The sequence below is a fragment of the Protomyctophum parallelum genome, assembly GCF_964188405.1.
Source record: "Protomyctophum parallelum genome assembly, chromosome: 12".
Taxonomy (NCBI): domain Eukaryota; kingdom Metazoa; phylum Chordata; class Actinopteri; order Myctophiformes; family Myctophidae; genus Protomyctophum; species Protomyctophum parallelum.
Window position 1 is genome coordinate 51,746,701 of NC_139712.1, and position 17,688 is coordinate 51,764,388.

Sequence of the window (17,688 nt, forward strand, 5' to 3'; positions counted from 1 at the left end):
GAGTAAGTCAGTAAGTCAGTCTTGCAGATCCAGGTGGCCCATAGGGCAGGAGTTTACCTGCTGTTTCTGTAGCGTGAAGCAGCTTGATGTAAAAGGCCTCACTCACACCTAAGACACACGAAAGACACACTTCTGTCTCGTATTTCGAGGTCAGGCCTAAATGGGATGAAGGAATCTCAGGAAAGTTCTGCCCCCTCTCGAGAACACACGCCACAGAGCCAAAAGAGGCTTCTACCTTTATGTCTATGAGGGAAAGTGCTACGGCAAGTGCTACGGGCTAAGATGGAGTCTGAAGAGGTGAGTTTTCAATCTAAGGCGGAAGATTGGGAGTGAGTCTGCATTTATGATTGCAATGGGAAGTGCATTCCATAGTTTTGGAGCCAGAAGGGAGAAGAGTCTGGGACGTGTGTGGACAGTGTTTTTAGTGAATGTACTTCCAGCTTCCCTGTGTTTGTTGGCTGCTCTGAGCGCGCAGTGGGATTTGTAGGCTCCGACCAGACTTGCAAGATATGGGGGTGCCATACCTTTGGTTGCTTTGAATGCCAGAATCAGGGTTTTGTACTCGGGCAGTGACCGGATGCTATACTTTAGGTATATTCTGAATTCTGATGTTACTTTTGTACTTTTACTCAAGTAAAAGTTAGATACAGGAATTTTACTTAATTACTTCTTCCACCACTGCTGATTAGACACCACGTGTTATGGAAATCTGCCAGTCTCGAGACAAGGTGAGAAGCCAATCAAGCCATAATATGCAGTGGGCAAAACACTCACTTATGGGGTTCACAATTCACATGACATGAGCCCTTACTGGCATAGGTCCAAGTCCCACTAGTACAAAATCCTCTCTCACATTTCCAGTTGTATATGTCTTGGGAAACAATCAAACAAGACCAAAGGGCAGTGTGAACGGTTGAACACCACTCACTCATTTTAAAAAGAACAATATAGCAAAGACCTGAGGCAGATTCTACAAATCATCTCTGTCGGGTAGAAAACTGCCCAAAACTCATACTTTTCAGCATTCAAATTCCAAAACAGCAAAAGTAGCAGATTGCTCAAAGCTCAAAGCGCGGGGCTTCGAGCTTGTGGATCTGCTACTTAATTTTGTGCGGCGCTGTAGTATGATCATGTAGGGTGCTGATTTACAAAAAGTTAAAATATGGAGCTTTCCAAGTTTAAATGGGTTACAGTCGCTACTGCCATTTCATATTGCTGAACCCAAAAGGCAGCATTCCATAAGAGGCGCTTTTCTTGACAGTCAATACTGTGACTGTATTCTGTGGTAACACAACGTGTCTTGCCAGCACACACACACACGCACACGCAAACGCACACGCAAACGCACACGCACACGCACACGCACACACACACACACACACACACACACACACACACACACACACACACACACACACACACACACACACACACACACAGTTCAATGTTCAACAAGTGACTCAGGTGTAGTCACTTCCATGAGCACTGCTCCCACAGGAAGTAACAGATAGACTCAGCCCCGGGGGATTGTGGGAGGTTTACGGTTAGTGAAGTGGGCTGGGCGTTGATATGTGAGGATATTGAGCTGCCGCTGACACGTACACACATGCTTCCAGGCATCGATGACAGGCACACTGTTGCATACCAAATAGACCCTGTTGCATACCAAATAGACCCTGCAATAGTCGCACGCACATAGTCTCTCACACACACACACACACACACACACACACACACGCTCGCACACGCACACACACACACACACACACACACACACACACACACACACACACACACACACACACACACACACACACACACACACACACACACACACACACACACACACACACACACACACACACGCTCGCACACACACACACACACACACACACGCACACACACACACACACACACACACACACACACACACACATCAAAGGAGACCCCTTTGGGAGAGACATAGTCGCGCTGTTGCCAACAGCCTGTAGTGATTAAAGCGAGTCCACAGAGCTCAGCATCAGTAAAACAAACCAGGTGAAAGAAGCATTCAATGCTTTGCTGCAAGAATACAAGAACCCCAGACGACATACAACCACAGTCAGGTGAGAGAGAGGACAAGGTGGCCCACGTTGCTTGTGAGCCTGTCCTACAACCACAACATCTCAATTAAAGGAGAATTCCATGCTAGAATGCTTTCTTATCTTTCTTACCTTTCTTTGTAGTTGTTACGTCCCCACCAAAGAGGTCCAGGTGTTTTTTGTGCAAAAACTCCTTATTGGCTATTTTCCCTACCATAATGAATTGCATTGCATTGAATGGGAATTGAATGGGGCTATGGGGTGTTATGCTAGTTCGCTTATTTCCATCGAAAGAAGTAGTAAAGTGTGCCGCTTGGGATATTATTTACATTATGAAGAGAGGATATATACAAAGAAATTATAATTTTGAGCGATGGAAATAAGCGAATTAGCACAACACCCCATAGCCCCATTCAATTCCCATTCAATTCAATGCAATTCATTTAGGGCTTATGGTAGGGGAAATAGCCAATAAGGAGCTTTTGCACAAAATAACACCTGGACCTCTTTGGTGGGGACGTAACAACTACAAAGAAAGGTAAGAAAGCCTTTTAGTATGGAATTCTCTTTTAAGTTTGATACCCACAACAGCTAATGTGCTGTTCAACAATTCAATTCAATGGAGCTTCATTGGCATAGGCAAACATACATTTACGTCAATGTAAAACACCTACTATATGTGTGTTTTGTAAGACACTGAGCAATCCTATATGACTACTCCAAGTTGTACTCTGTTGGATTGCAAATGTAATGTAGGATGACAATTATAATATACAAGTAATAAACTCTTGTTCTCTCTCCTACACACACACATGTTGTGACTCACTCACCCTGTCTTTATCGTCTGCGACGTCACAAAGCACGTCGTCCACATCCAGAATGCCTCCGTCTCCATGCTCCAGCCTGTGGACCTGGATCCAGTACCCCGGGTCCTGGGAGAGACAGACAGATAATAAACACATTAGTTCAGCCATAATCATCAATATTGTCCCGAAGGACTTATATTCTCTATGCACGTGACATCATCGTACCCGGTCGTTATGAGGGAACGCCTACCGAGTGTCAGAACACTCATTCAGGGCCTTGACAGCACATACATCCAAACAGAACACTCATTCAGGGCCTTGACAGCACATACATCCAAACAGAACACTCATTCAGGGCCTTGACAGCACATACATCCAACCAGAACACTCATTCAGGGCCTTGACAGCACATACATCCAACCAGAACACTCATTCAGGGCCTTGACAGCACATACATCCAAACAGAACACTCATTCAGGGCCTTGACAGCACATACATCCAACCAGAACACTCATTCAGGGCCTTGACAGCACATACATCCAACCAGAAAGGTCTGATTGTATTAAGCGTTAAACTCACCGACATTGCAGGTGTACGGAAAGCTTGAATTATCCTCTTTCTATTATCTGTTATGAGCTACTTTCTGTCAAATTCCGTCCAGGTGATTAGTGTCAGAGTTTGGAAGCGCTCGTTTTCAATAACGCAACATCCTGTTGCCTCTTGCATTATGTGAAATTTAGAAACAGGTGGTACGCAGGACCGTCATCTAGCCCATTCTGACCGGGCACCCATTTTGGTGTCGGCATCATGTTATGCTTTAGCTATTGAAAAATAGCAGATCTACAAGCTCATATCGCGCCACCGAGTGGCGCGATACGAGCTTGTAGGTCTGCTATTTTTTGAAAAATCGAAGAATGACTGACATTTTTAGAATCTGATCTCAGGTCAGAATGGGTTAATCAGACCAGTGTGTGTCCAGTGGAAACCTCGTATGAATCTGATCTCAGGTCAGAATGGGCTAGACTCAGTCTAGATGAGAGGGGTGTCTCTCTATTGTAGCATGTCCAGTGGTGGAAGAAGGACTCTTTTTTTAGGTCTTCATTAGGCAACATCATTTGCATGATGAAGACCTCTTTCTTTCTTCCACCTTTATTCATTATTATTTATGGTCGAAAAGTTGCACGGTAAGAAATTAACTCCTTGATATTTGCCTTGATGTCACCTGACCTAAATACAGGTACAACAATCTTGCACACAATCTTCTCTGTGAAATACATTGTGGGCGCAAATTGCAATCACTCTGCGATTCAAACTGCTAACTAAACATAAAAAGACTCTAGGCATTAAACATTATTATGTCAATATTGCAGGCAGCCCTTCGTAGCAACAATTATTTCATATTAGCAGTCCAATGGAATGGAACTGTCAGCCAGTGCCAATTAAATCACTTTAATGAGCTGATCTGACCTAATCCTTCTCATCCTGTGGTATGTAATGTGGCAGGACATGACATGGTTGTGCTAATCTGGTGGTGCTAATCATTCGGCTGGACTTTTGATTTGGATCAAACATTGACCAGTGCATTGTGATATACTGTATGTTGGGACACACAGTGTAGAAGTGCCATGTTTAGTCCATCTCACGTTCTCATCATCATCATCATCATCATGCTTAGCAGATCTACAAGATCAGAATGTGTCTCTCTGCAACACATTGGGAGTGTAACTAACTCAAGCTTAACAGTCTGTCCTTGCCCAGATCATAAGCCACGCGCGCCACAGCCACTGAAGCATGGCCCAGTCAAAAATCCAAGCCAGAGACTACTAACCACTGCACTCATTTAGCACGGACAGTACGTACGTATATTCCTTCCTTCATAACCATGTTAGGAAAGAATCTTCCTCATCCTTTGCAATTCTCTCTCTCTCTCTCTCTCTCTCTCTCTCTCTCTCTCTCTCTCTCTCTCTCACTCTCTCTCTTACCGTCTCTGCTTCCACTTTCTTTCTTTTCAACTCTTCTTTTACCCCCTTCCAAACCATGGTGTGTGAAGGTCTGTGGTCTGAATGCTGTCATGCGCAGCTCCGTTGTAGTGAACTTTTCTACATTGCGGTTCACCGGCCAAAATGGCCCAAATCATGAGGGGAATGATTGTGTGGTATTTTCCTCCCCTCTGGGCTTATTAGAAAGGAAAATATCGCTGGTATATGTGGTATGTTCCCAAAGCACAAAGAAGGAGTAAAAGAAGAAAATCAGAGAATGATGGTGTTTCCGTGTTACCAATCCTACTATAAATGCGCCACATCTCTGTCTGCCTGCGTGCATGCGTGTATGGTTGTAATGCACGTAACCTCGAGAACCGTCTGACCGTTTCACATTCGACACACACGTTCCACACCCCCACAGGGAGTGCAGTGCCCGGTATCCAGTCGGTCGGACCCACGGTTCTCCAGAACCACCACAAAAGGCTCTGGTCAGGCTCTGCCAGTGGGCCTAAATCAGCCTAAATCCCCTCCCCTCCCCTCCAGCCTCTGCCTCAGCCAATTGATTGCCATGGCAACCACACACCTGCCAATTGATTACTTAATCAGTCCACTTTTCACAGTCAGTTTGCGCACTTCACACACAGGCAGACAGACAGATACAGAGATCTACATGTGGGTCACAGACAGACAAAAATGGGTGCTATGACAACAGGTATTGCATACTACAGATATCTCCATATACAGTATGGGCACAAAAGGGACAACAAGTGCTTATGACAAGTTGACAACGGGAATTATTAAGTTGCATCGTTCTCAAGTAGGCCGGTGGCCGACGGGCACGTACAGGTCTAGTTCAATAATAATGAGCAGAGCAATTAGCAGGTAATTATCTGGTAAATGTTCTAGAACTTTCATAAGTTTTTGCACTGGGACAAACACAATAATTACGTCATTAATCATGGAGTCACAAACGCAATTATTCATAACACCACAATATTCTATTAGTGTGTGTGTGTGTGTGTGTGTGTGTGTGTGTGTGTGCATGCGAACCATGCGTATGTGCATACATACATGTGTGCGTGCGTGCGTGCGTGCGGTTTCCTGGATTTGAACCTTGTTCTCGTGGTCCTATTCAACCACAGGGTGTAAGTTTGTCAATGGAAGAATAGGGAGGGAGACCACCTCCAACCCACTGCAGATGTGCCAATTATATTGTATTAGCATACTCAAACATACAGATGGGTCAAAGTAATGTTCTATCCACAGCACACACAAAACATTCTGGATTGCAGCTTTAAGACAGGGATACGCTGCCATAGTGCGTGACTGTGTACAGTATCTGCCGTGCAACCCACCACAGGGCCGATTTAGCAATTGTAGGAGAAGATGATAAAAATCAAGAATGACAAAATTCTAGGCACTGAAAACCCATATACAGTACACACACACACACACACACACACACACACACACACACACACACACACACACACACACACACACACACACACACACACACACACACACACACACACACACACACACACACACACACACACACACACACACACACACACACACACACACACACACACACACACACACACACACACACACACACACACACGTCAGGTTCTTATAAATGCCAAGGGTGCTGAACCTGAACTTTTCAGACCACAAATTCACCCCTGAGCAACCAGCAAAAAATCCTCTTTAAATGTTGACACCAGTGGTGTAAAGTAACTAAGTACATTTACTGCTACAATGTTGAGGTATTTCCAATTCCCTGTACTTTTACTCCAACTCCACTAAATCTCAGAGGCAAATATTATACTTTTAGTGCAATTATATAAAAACTTGTATTCCGGACATTTACATAAGTAAAAAATGTGAGTACTTCTTCCAACACTGAGAAAGACCTGGAAGCTGTTTCAGACCACAAGTCCACCCTGAGCATGAACCAGCAAAAGACCCAAACTATTGAAATGTTGACACACTTGGAGTGTGTTTGCCGTGGTCTCTGTCCAGCACCAGACTACTTCCTCAGTAGGAAGATGTATACATGTGTTAGGGGGGAGTCTTTTGGGCTTGTTTTCATAGACCTGGTTGCTCATGTATCTAAATATCTAATTCATATAAATCTGGCAACATTGGAATGGGAAAGTAGAGGGACCCCCCGGGGACCCCCACACAGTCATTTCTCGACCGTTTCGGACCTGGCCAGCACCCTGGCCGCGTGCGTTCCTGTGGGTCTGGATGTTTTCCGGGGACCCCCACATGGAGTTGCACCACTCACTTCACACGGGTGTGATTTTTACAGATGTATTAGCAGTAATTTGACAGCTGAGCTTACAATATGAATTGGGTGGATTTAGCTTTTCTGGAGTCATCCCTGGGGCTAAAACCAAGGCCTTGAACTGCCATAGACGACAAGTCCATGCTGGTTTACATACAAGGGCCAGCGGGTTATGTTCTTCATCCAGAACATCCCTGATTCCCTAGGGAGACACCACTGTTTCACTGCTGCCAACTAATTATCAGCGAGAAGTACTATAGGGGCAGGTCAATTTGTTACTAAAAAGATGCTAAATTACATTGTGAATAAACAAAACAATTTAGGTCTACAAATTGATAATGATTTTAAGTGGAGTAAGATTAACCAATAAAAGTTACATATTAACCTAACCTGTCCGTGAGGACTCACATGTTGTGGAATTCACTGTATGACCTGCGGGAAAGAAACAACTGTGGATGATGGCGTGGAATCACTGGAGTCTATGAGAAAACAGAGCACACTCCAAACAAGGAGCCCATTGTAAAGAAGCCAGACATATTAGCGTAGAGTTAACAGCTGGGACAAGAGGATAGAGTGAGTTGATTGATACAACATTAATATAAGGTGCTCAGTCAACACTCAACTGCAGCTCAATCTGTCAAAATTGTGTCAGCCACTAGATCAACAGTTCTACACAGCCTTTACTCTTACACACACATTGCTGATCTTTGCAACATTGCTAAACTTTTTTTTTTTTTATCCCACGATTTTGTAACCCAGTTTTCTTTTTCACCCAGTGCCAATTATCTAATGTAATCCTGGGCGCTACACTTACTCTGCCAACCTGGGGGGGCAGCAGACTGACCTCATGCCTCCTTCTATGCATGAGGAGTCCAAGCTGCTTCTTTTCACCTGACAGAGAGGAATTTCCCCGGCCGGACGTAGCGCGTGGAAGGGACACGTTATTCCGACCAGTTCCTTTCCCCTCCATCAGGCGCCGTAACAGTAGACGTAACTCCAGTGTTTGTTGCATACTATAAGTGGAAGGTTCAAAGACATGAGGATCCCCCCCCATTCCCTCGCCCCAGACACGTTAATTCACTGAACCAACACAATTGCTAAACCACCACTAAGCTTAGTTTCCACTAAATTGAAATGGCAGGGCACTTTCCCAGACCACAAAACGTTTATAATATACATGCTTTCATCCCTCACATCCTCAATATATCTTCATCAATTATTAATCTTTATGACAGCGGAGACAATGGGCCGCCTCTGTCGTCCAATAATCACACAGGAACTGAAACCACAAGAACCTAAACATGTCTGACAAGTGCTGTACAGGCTTTGCGTAAGAGAATGTGCGTTTTGGAGAATGTTTTGTTATGGGTCTTTTTTTCCCCCTGCCATTTCTTGGATGAGAAAGGGAGGGGTCTGTCTTTCACAGAGCAAAGCCTGGAGAGGAACAAGTGGCGCTCGAGGACGTTTTCATCAGCCACCTCCATAGAGATATTGCTGTCATAACACACGGCGAACCACAGACCACCCAGACAATGAAGAGACACAGTCAATGGTGTACTGTACTGGCAACTGTATCGCTGCTGTCAAGACGGAAACGTACAAACTTTACAAAAAGGTCTGCTTGTTAGGACTTGAGAGACATAGCTCTTTTCTTTTGGTCACATGGACTGCCCATGTACCTTTTAAAGTCAACAGCCCTCAGGTCATCGAAGTTGCCAAGGAGTTACGAGGACTTCAAGGGACAGCAGCAACGCAGGGGAGTCGCGTCCAAGCTTTTCTATGAAGCTTTACCCAACCAACCAAGTATGATGTACACTCACTACACTGTGACTGTGACTCATCCTAATAAATCACTGGCGTGTCAAAACAGCATCTACTTTATCACTGTACACAATCACTCAAATAACTAATAATTATTTAAATATTAAGCTATATAATATTCTAGAATTTCACGGCCGCTCCGCGGCCGCTCATCCCAGAGTTACATTTCTGCGCACTATGGGAAGAAGGAAATTGCGGGAGTTGACTCCACATGTAGTAACGATGGATGGGTTATTAGTTATTATTATGTGTCCTTATTAGTGTAGTGTAGTCAACACGTTATGGCTCATACACACTGCCCGGTATTTGCTCCGATTATGCTGTCGGGGAGCATTTTTGGCGCTGACCGACGAAACGGCTGATCTGACGTTAAGCGGTGCCCAAAAGGTAGATCAGGATCTACCAGTATAGATCACAAAGGCTTTGCAGGTAGACCACATGACATGGCCCTAAAGATATATATAATTTTAATATAAAAAACGATTTTTGCATCTGCCGCTTGAGATGACCTGAGATGACTTGATTGATTGACATCAAAAAGGGCCTGTCAGCTCAAACACACAATGCAATACTTGTTGTTGCGTACAATCATCAGTAGCAAAGTCAAATACCAAAAATTAAAACCAATGGGATGATAGTTTTATTTGGTGGGTATATGTATGAGCTGGTCGTTTTGAAAGTAGCTCTGAAGTAAAAAAAAGTGTGGGCAGCCCTGGTATAGATGATTATATATATATATTCATTCCGTGGGTAAATCCCTGTAGGCTACCCACATATTGGTAGCCTATTACCTATATTAGCCCAGTATTGGCGTTACGCATTTCACTTGAATAATGTTGTGTGCGCACGTGCGCGTGCGGAGAAAGACAGTTATTTAATGAAACTCAAGATTATAACGTCCTGTCTCGCTGCCTCCGTGTATAGGCTGCATGGCTATTCCTGTGTGTGTGTGTGTGTGTGTGTGTGTGTGTGTGTGTGTGTGTGTGTGTGTGTGTGTGTGTGTGTGTGCGTGTGTGTGCGTGTTCGTGTGCGTGTGCGTGTGTGTGTGCGCAATGAAAAGTACTCGGCAGGCGAAATGGCGAATTCGAACGGTGTAATTGTTATAGTTTGGCACAAACCAAGTACTGTGGAAGAACAATGTTGATGTAACTAAGAGATTCGCTGAGTAAGCGATATTTTATATACAGAGATTTAGAAGGAATAAGCAAAATCGTGAGGCGAGAATTCCTCTCCATCCTTGTGTTTTTCTCCTGCGGACAGGACTGTCAGGGAGACTCGGAGATCAGAGCAGCACAGGGGAGTGGCTTAAAAGACGGGGTAGTAGTTGCCAGGTTGGCGAATTGTAAGAGAGTCGTAGTGTGTGTTGAATGGCATTTGAATGGCATTTGTGGGCTTGTGAATGAATTTTCTCACATGTAATTTGTGCTCACTTGCATAGACCTGGCGAATTTAGCGTGGTGAAAGGGCAACAGTGTTCCGGGGGTGTGGGTGCTTGGGGCGATAATGTTTGTAGTAAACAAATGCATTGCCGCCGTGAGTGTGGACGGGAGGCATCTTTGGTCGCACTGCAATGACGAGTGTTTGGCGGGTGGTGTTGAGTGTTGGCGTTGGGCGCGATAGGAGGAGATAGGTCCCGTACACTGCGAAGGTAAGTGTGTGACGTCACTGGCACTGCCCGTGTGAGTGTGTGTGGGTGTAGTGTGTAAGATGGTGTTGTGGGTGTTGCAATAGCGACGTAGCTGTTGTGGCTTTGGGTTTCTTGCTTCTCACTTGTTAATATAGATAATTGTTCCTCATAAAATAACAATACAATTTATTTTACTAACCATAACACTAAGTATTAAGTACTAAATACTAAGCAAACCGTAGTAACATTACATGAAAATAACAAATGGAAATGACATGTTAATGCAAGTTTTTTTCAAGCAGATATAAACACTCGACTCTGAGGAAGACGTTTGTCCAAATGTCAGTCATCTGTCATCCCGACAAGTCACACTGTACGTGTGATGTGAAAAGGTACTGTATCCATCTACCCCATCAGACTGTGTGAGATGAACTGAGTCTACCCGTCACATTTGCAAACAAGAAAGATATTGATATGGGAAGATTCAGCAAAATTAACCTATTTTAATATGATTATTCATATAATTCATAATAATCTACAAGCTCACAACACATCGCGACACACATTTTTGGCAAATATGTTTTGGTGTAGAGTGAAAAAAGGAAGGGGCCAACTTAAGTACAGACCCCAGGGGGAGCCCAGTCAGTGGCTTTGTACTTGATTATCTTACACGCTGTATAATGGGCTTAAGAGTTACAACTCTCGTTCACTTGTTTTCCCTTTTGTCTCGTCCCAGTAACCTGTTGAGTCACTTAAAGACTGCATTCATAACGCCAGTGACATCCACACCGCCAACAACTCGGCAGGTGTCGACTTATCAGATCCTGTAGAGAAAGAGAAGGGGCGAGAACAGAGGAGAGACTGTGTTCTCAAACAAACGTGCACATACAATACTTGTGTATACACAAGTTCGGGCATGCACGCATGCAGTTGCACACACACACACACACACACACACACACACACACACACACACACACACACACACACACACACACACACACACACACACACACACACACACACACACACACACACACACACACACACACACACACACACACACACACACACACACACACAACAATAGCTGTACTCTGCCCACTGTCTCCATCTTTGTACTGGAGCAGGTAACCTGTTACAGACAAGACCGCACATAGACAACCGGTCGTTGTAAGTAGCTGGACCAAGAAGGGTTGAGACAAGGACAAATAGTGGGCAGAGAGGGTTTGTGCGTGTGTGTGTGTGTGTGTGAGGGATGTAGTGTCAGGGGTGAGTGTGTGTGTGAAAGGGAGAGTGTGTGTGTGTTGCGTTACGAGCATAGCGCTAGCTTTGGCAAGTGCTGCCGTTCCCAGGGGGGAGAGATCAGAGGCATCAAATGGCCAGCCACAGCACAGGACTTCGTGGCGCAACGGTAGCGCGTCTGACTCCAGATCAGAAGGTTGCGTGTTCAAATCACGTCGGGGTCAATGTTTTTCATTAGGGAATTTTCTACAAAACCTGTCCGTCATCTTGTTGTCACCATCAAGAGGATCGCGACAAGTCTCATTACTCATTACTAAACCAGACATGACTGACTGACAGCAAAATCATTGCAATGTATTTAATCTAGAGGAGCCATCAAACAAAGGCATCTTTGTAAACTGAGACAACATTCCTAATCATAGTAAAACAATTCGGTGTCAAAAGCTGTGTCTCTGTGTCAGTCAAATATTAACTAGGGCCGGGACTAATTGCGATTAATTTAGATTAATTAACTACAGAAAAATTAATCGCGATTAACTACAGATAAATTAATCGCACCTTTTTTTTCACCGCAGAACGTTTCTCACTGGGCGCTTTTCTATAGTACTGAAAACTGGAAATAATAAAAAGTCACCCCATTTTGTGTTGCCTAGAACTGGAGGTCTGACAAAAAACAGTAACAATATGAAGTAAGTACAGCTTTGTGATGTCACTGAGATGTACTGTAATTTTTTTTCAGACCTCCAGTTCTAGGCAACACAGAATGGGGTGACTTTTTATTATTATTTCCACAACAGGTATATTAATGACAGTAAAATATTGAAAATGAGTGGTATCCTGTAGTCACTATTCGTTGATTCACTGGGATACCAAAAAACATTAAAAAAAAAGGTTTCTCGCTGTTCTCGGGTTGAATATTGATATGAGATTAAAATGCGATTAATCTAGATTAATTAACTACAAAGCCTCTGATTAATTAGATTATTTTTTTAATCGAGTCCCAGCTCTAATATTAACACATCAAACTGATACAGATGTACAGGTAGATAGCTCACTGCATTGCATCCAGTCGTGGGAAAATGTTATTTTAGGTTTTGTTGACATTATCTGTGGATTTCAGCGACCCGACCCATTTCTTAACCACTTAAACATTTGTCGACCGGCGTCCCCCCAGGGGTCTATAATTGGTCCGCTCCTTTGTTCCCCTCTACACCGAATCTTGGCGCTGAAAATAGCCGATCTACTACAAGCTCAGATTTTAATTTCCAAATTTTCACTGAAGCGCTGCATTGGGATCCAAAAGAATTGCCGTAGTCCCATAGACTCCATTTATGAGCCCAGAAAAGTCTACAATGTGGAGAATCATATACCAGTATGTGATAACAATAATGTGAGAATCGGAGCGGCAGGGGCGGTATTGCAGTCGCCGTACCGCACTGTTGTGACGAAAAGAGAGTTGAGCCAGAAGGCAAAGCTCTCTGTCTACAGAGAAATCTTCGTTCCTACTCTCACCTACGGTCATGAAGTGTTCCTGCTCTCACCATGGTCATGAAGTGTGGGTCATGACCGAAAGAATAAGGTCGGGAATCCAAGCGGCCAAAATGAGTTTTCTTCGACGGGTGGCTGGCATAGATCCCTTAGAGATAGGGTGAGAAGTTCAGTCACACGAGGAGTAGAACCACTGCTCTTTCGCCTGGAAAGGAGCCAGCTTAGGGGGTTCGGCTATCTGGTTAGGATGCCTCTCGGGCCTCTCCCTAGGGAGGTCCTCAACGCACGTCCCACTGGGAGGAGACCCCGGGGCAGAGCAAGGCACAGTTGGAGGAAACACATCGACTCACTGGCCTTGGAACGTCTCGGGATCCCCCAGGAGCAGGAGGAAGTCACTAATGTTGCTCTGGATAGGGAAGTCTGGAGCACTCTGGTGGAGCTGTTGCCCCCGCGACCCGACTACGGATAAGCGGTTGAAGATGGATGGATGGATGATAATAATGAACAGTGCAACATTACAACATATGACTACACTGAAGATGCCCTAACAACTATCGAGCTCTCAATGCCTCACATCTCCATTTGCGATTCGTTGTGAGCTTGTAGATCGGCTATAAAACATTTTTAACCCATTCTGACCTGAGATCAGATTCATACGAGGTTTCCACTGGACACACACTGGTCTGATTAACCCATTCTGACCTGAGATCAGATTCTAGAAATGTCAGTCGCTCTTCGATTTTTCAAAAATAGAAGACCTACAAGCTCGATATGAGCTTGTAGATCTGCTATTTAGATTAATAGCTAAAGCATAACATGATGCTGACAGAATGATGATGCCCGTTCAGAATGGGTTAATGGATGCCAGCATTAAAGGATTTAACCCATTCAAACCGGGAAAGCAAAAGCATCTGTGTCATTTTAGATATATTTTTTTAACCATTTTTTAAATATCTTGAAAGTGTGAGAACTACTGATTTAGAAGGCATTTGTAGAATTGTAGAAATTGTTTGATTTGCCATTCTGTAGAACAGGTAACAATATGTTCAACAACATCAGAGCTGGGGGACCATAGAGAAGATGGTTAAAGACAGAAGTGGAGAAACTTTGTTGCTGCCCTATGCGACAGCTGGCATAATGGGGATACGTAAGTAAGTATAAGAACAGAACCAATGTCCAAACTGTCAGACTTTCACTGTCTGACACCAGAGATCAGACACCGCCATTAAGAGTGTGACCTCTGCCCTTTGGGAGTATGGGGCTTGCCCCTGGCTGTGAATCACCTCTACAACACTGTGGTTCACTTTTCAACCCGCTATGTTTAGAGTTCACTGTCTCAGCAGCCCCATAATGCCTGTGACATATAGCATGCACACACGCGTGTATGTGTGTGCGTGCGCATGTGTGTTTAATGTCTCCCCAGTTGGTCTTAAACACTGGTGTCTGATTCTATCGTGCACACACACACACACACACACACACACACACACACACACACACACACACACACACACACACACACACACACACACACACACACACACACACACACACACACACACACACACACACACACACACACACACACACACACACACACACACACACACCATCCTCCTACGAGCCACTTTATCTTAGCCAAGAGGTTCACAACCACTATCAGACTAAAGTAGCCTAATATAAATACTTAATACTGATAGCATAAAACTTTAAAGCCAGTAGCAGCAGGCTACCAGAATGTCTTGTGTAGTACAATCTGGCCTGTGTGTTTCTTCCACTCACTGTTTCAAGCACTGTTTCATATTCTCCTTACAAATATTCTTCCCTTTTCCAGCAAATTTTACAACAATGATTCGTTGATTATGATTCATATTTACCGTTACATTATGTCTGTGATGTTATTGTAGGTCGTCGTTGTGCAGACGACCTTGGTAATGGTGGTGACTTTAGTCAACCATTATGAGTCACAAATCCATTTCACTAATCACTGTACTAATCACAAGTACAAATTTCTTACTATACTTTGTGGTCAAACATTTCATTTCATTTCAACATTTCAGCCATGACACATGCCCAAAACAGTGTGCGTGCGTGCATGTGAATGAATGGTGGATATAGTGGGGGGCATACGTTAGTCCGACATACGAGATAAGACACTTCCACGTGCATTTATGGTTAGGGTTTGGGGTAGGGTTAGGGTTAGGGTTAGGGAGGGTTAGGGTTTGGGGTAGGGTTAGGGTTAGGGTTAGGGTTAGGGAGGGTTAGGGTTTGGGGTAGGGTTAGGGTTAGGGTTAGGGTTTGGGGTAGGGTGTCGGACTAATGCCTGTCGGACTGTTATTACTATCCACGGGTGCATATCTAAATTGGTCCGACATACTATCAAGAAGCCTGGCAAAGCTCAACTGACCTCTTTCTTCCCACCAGTTCCTGGGATTTCTCTAGTCAGACTTAGCCCTCCAAGCAGAACCCAATGGTACTGAAGTTTCTGACTTTTTGACGACACAGACCATTGGGTCCTGTTCCAGCAGTATCCTGCCACCTGGTACGCAGCCACACATAAAACATAAACAACGTGTTTATGGCCTGTCTGCGCTCTTTGACGACATTTTTTCGTGTGAGGGTTTCTGAATATGTTAAGTATAAGTACCTATACATGCCGCTGCGAATATCTCCTGTGGCGCGGAAGCCGTTAAGTATTTTTAATATCTTTGTTTGACCGATTTTGTCGCTTTGATTCTTCTCTTCCTTCCTTGTTTATTGACACCTCATTGTACCGCCTATCTGGCTAGCTAGTGGCGCTATAGCTATGACAGAGCAGATCAGAGGTAGGGACGTAGCCGCACAAGCCAACCGCACACCGGGAGGCGGTACAATAAACGGTAAACAAACAAGAAGAAATAAAGCGACCAAATCGGTCAAACAAAATTAAAAATACTTAACGGCTTCTGCGCCACAGGAGGTATTCGCAGCGGAATGTATAGGTACCTAAAGTTCACGAATTCAGAATAACTCAAACTAAAAAAGGCCGTCAAACGTCGCAGATACGAGCTTAGAGAGAATATGTATGTCCGCGTTCCAGAATTCCCATACGAAAATATAGTTATGAGCAGGGACCCTACATAAAACTCATCAAAATTTCAGAAAAGCTTTATGTAGGGTTCCGAGAGGGACAGACTCAGAGTTGGAAAAAAAGTAGGCCGGCATATTCAATGAACAAATCTGCATTGTCTCATCTCTGCCGGAGACAATGTTTAATGTTAATTAATAAAACAATGAATTATTTCTCATTTTACTGTAGCTCAGATTCATTAGTATTCTACGTTTAAAAGTGAATTATTATGAGCCTCACACTCTGGTGTGCGTGGGCCCACATGCATTAGCAGATCATAATAAGTGCCTCTTAGACCCTATTGCAGTTCAGTCCTCAGAGACAAAGTCACCTCCAGGGTTCTTACATTATTGATGTTCCTGCCTGCCCTGGGTATTAGCCTGCGGAATACAACATGAAGAGACATATGACACCTGGATGCACGCATACAGCACAAGCACCACAGCACAGTATGTCCACAGAAAAATATTAATGGGACACATAGTCATTATGTACACGAACGTGTACATTATGCACAACAAAATAAATGGCACATCTATTTATATTGCAGCTATTGCTATATTCATAGAAGAGGCTATATAACAACTGAGATGAAATGGAGAGCCACTCATGGACCCATGGACAGAAACAGCCTGTCTGTTGGTGGTTTAACGACCGCCAAAATGTACGTGCACCCGTACCGTCCTCACCAGCAGCTCCCTCTACCACTGTGGCTACTACTGTAGGCCTTGTGGCGCAACGGTAGCGTGTCTGACTACAGATCAGAAGGTTGCGTGTTCAAATCACGTCAGGGTCAAAGCTCACTGTTTTTATGTCCATGGAATTGGGGGAATGGATAGTGATGTATCCGCTACATGCTGTGTCCAGGGAGATGGTGCGAGATATGAATGACTTCCATTAATACAGGTCAGTAAGCCATTGGCCTAAGTCTCAACCAGCCCCCCCCCCACTGCTGTGTGAGCTGGCTGAATAGGTACTAGATACATTTTTACTTTCTAGATTTGTATTATTACCTGTATTATTATTATTGCAGAATATAAATTAACCACTTCAGCCCAGCTTGTAGATCAGCTAATTTCAAAAGATTTTTTTTAATACAAATTGAACTTGTGAGATTCTGCATAATGAGTATATTTTTGGTATTTTTTTACACTTTTTGTACATTTTGAATAAAGTTGAATAATGAATAATGTTACTAGTGTTTCTACAAAGTGGTATTGATACTTTTACTTA

At 43.9% G+C, this 17,688-nt stretch overlaps 1 pseudogene across 1 annotated transcript in view; it reads right to left on the reverse strand.

Moving 5' to 3' along the window:
* LOC310867706 (partitioning defective 3 homolog) overlaps positions 1-17,688 on the reverse strand; it is a 656,686-nt pseudogene that overhangs the window by 579,163 nt on the left and 59,835 nt on the right. The window contains exon 3 of the transcript XR_014571073.1: positions 2,912-3,013. The product of XR_014571073.1 is annotated as a partitioning defective 3 homolog (transcript). The remainder of the gene's footprint in view (positions 1-2,911; positions 3,014-17,688) is intronic.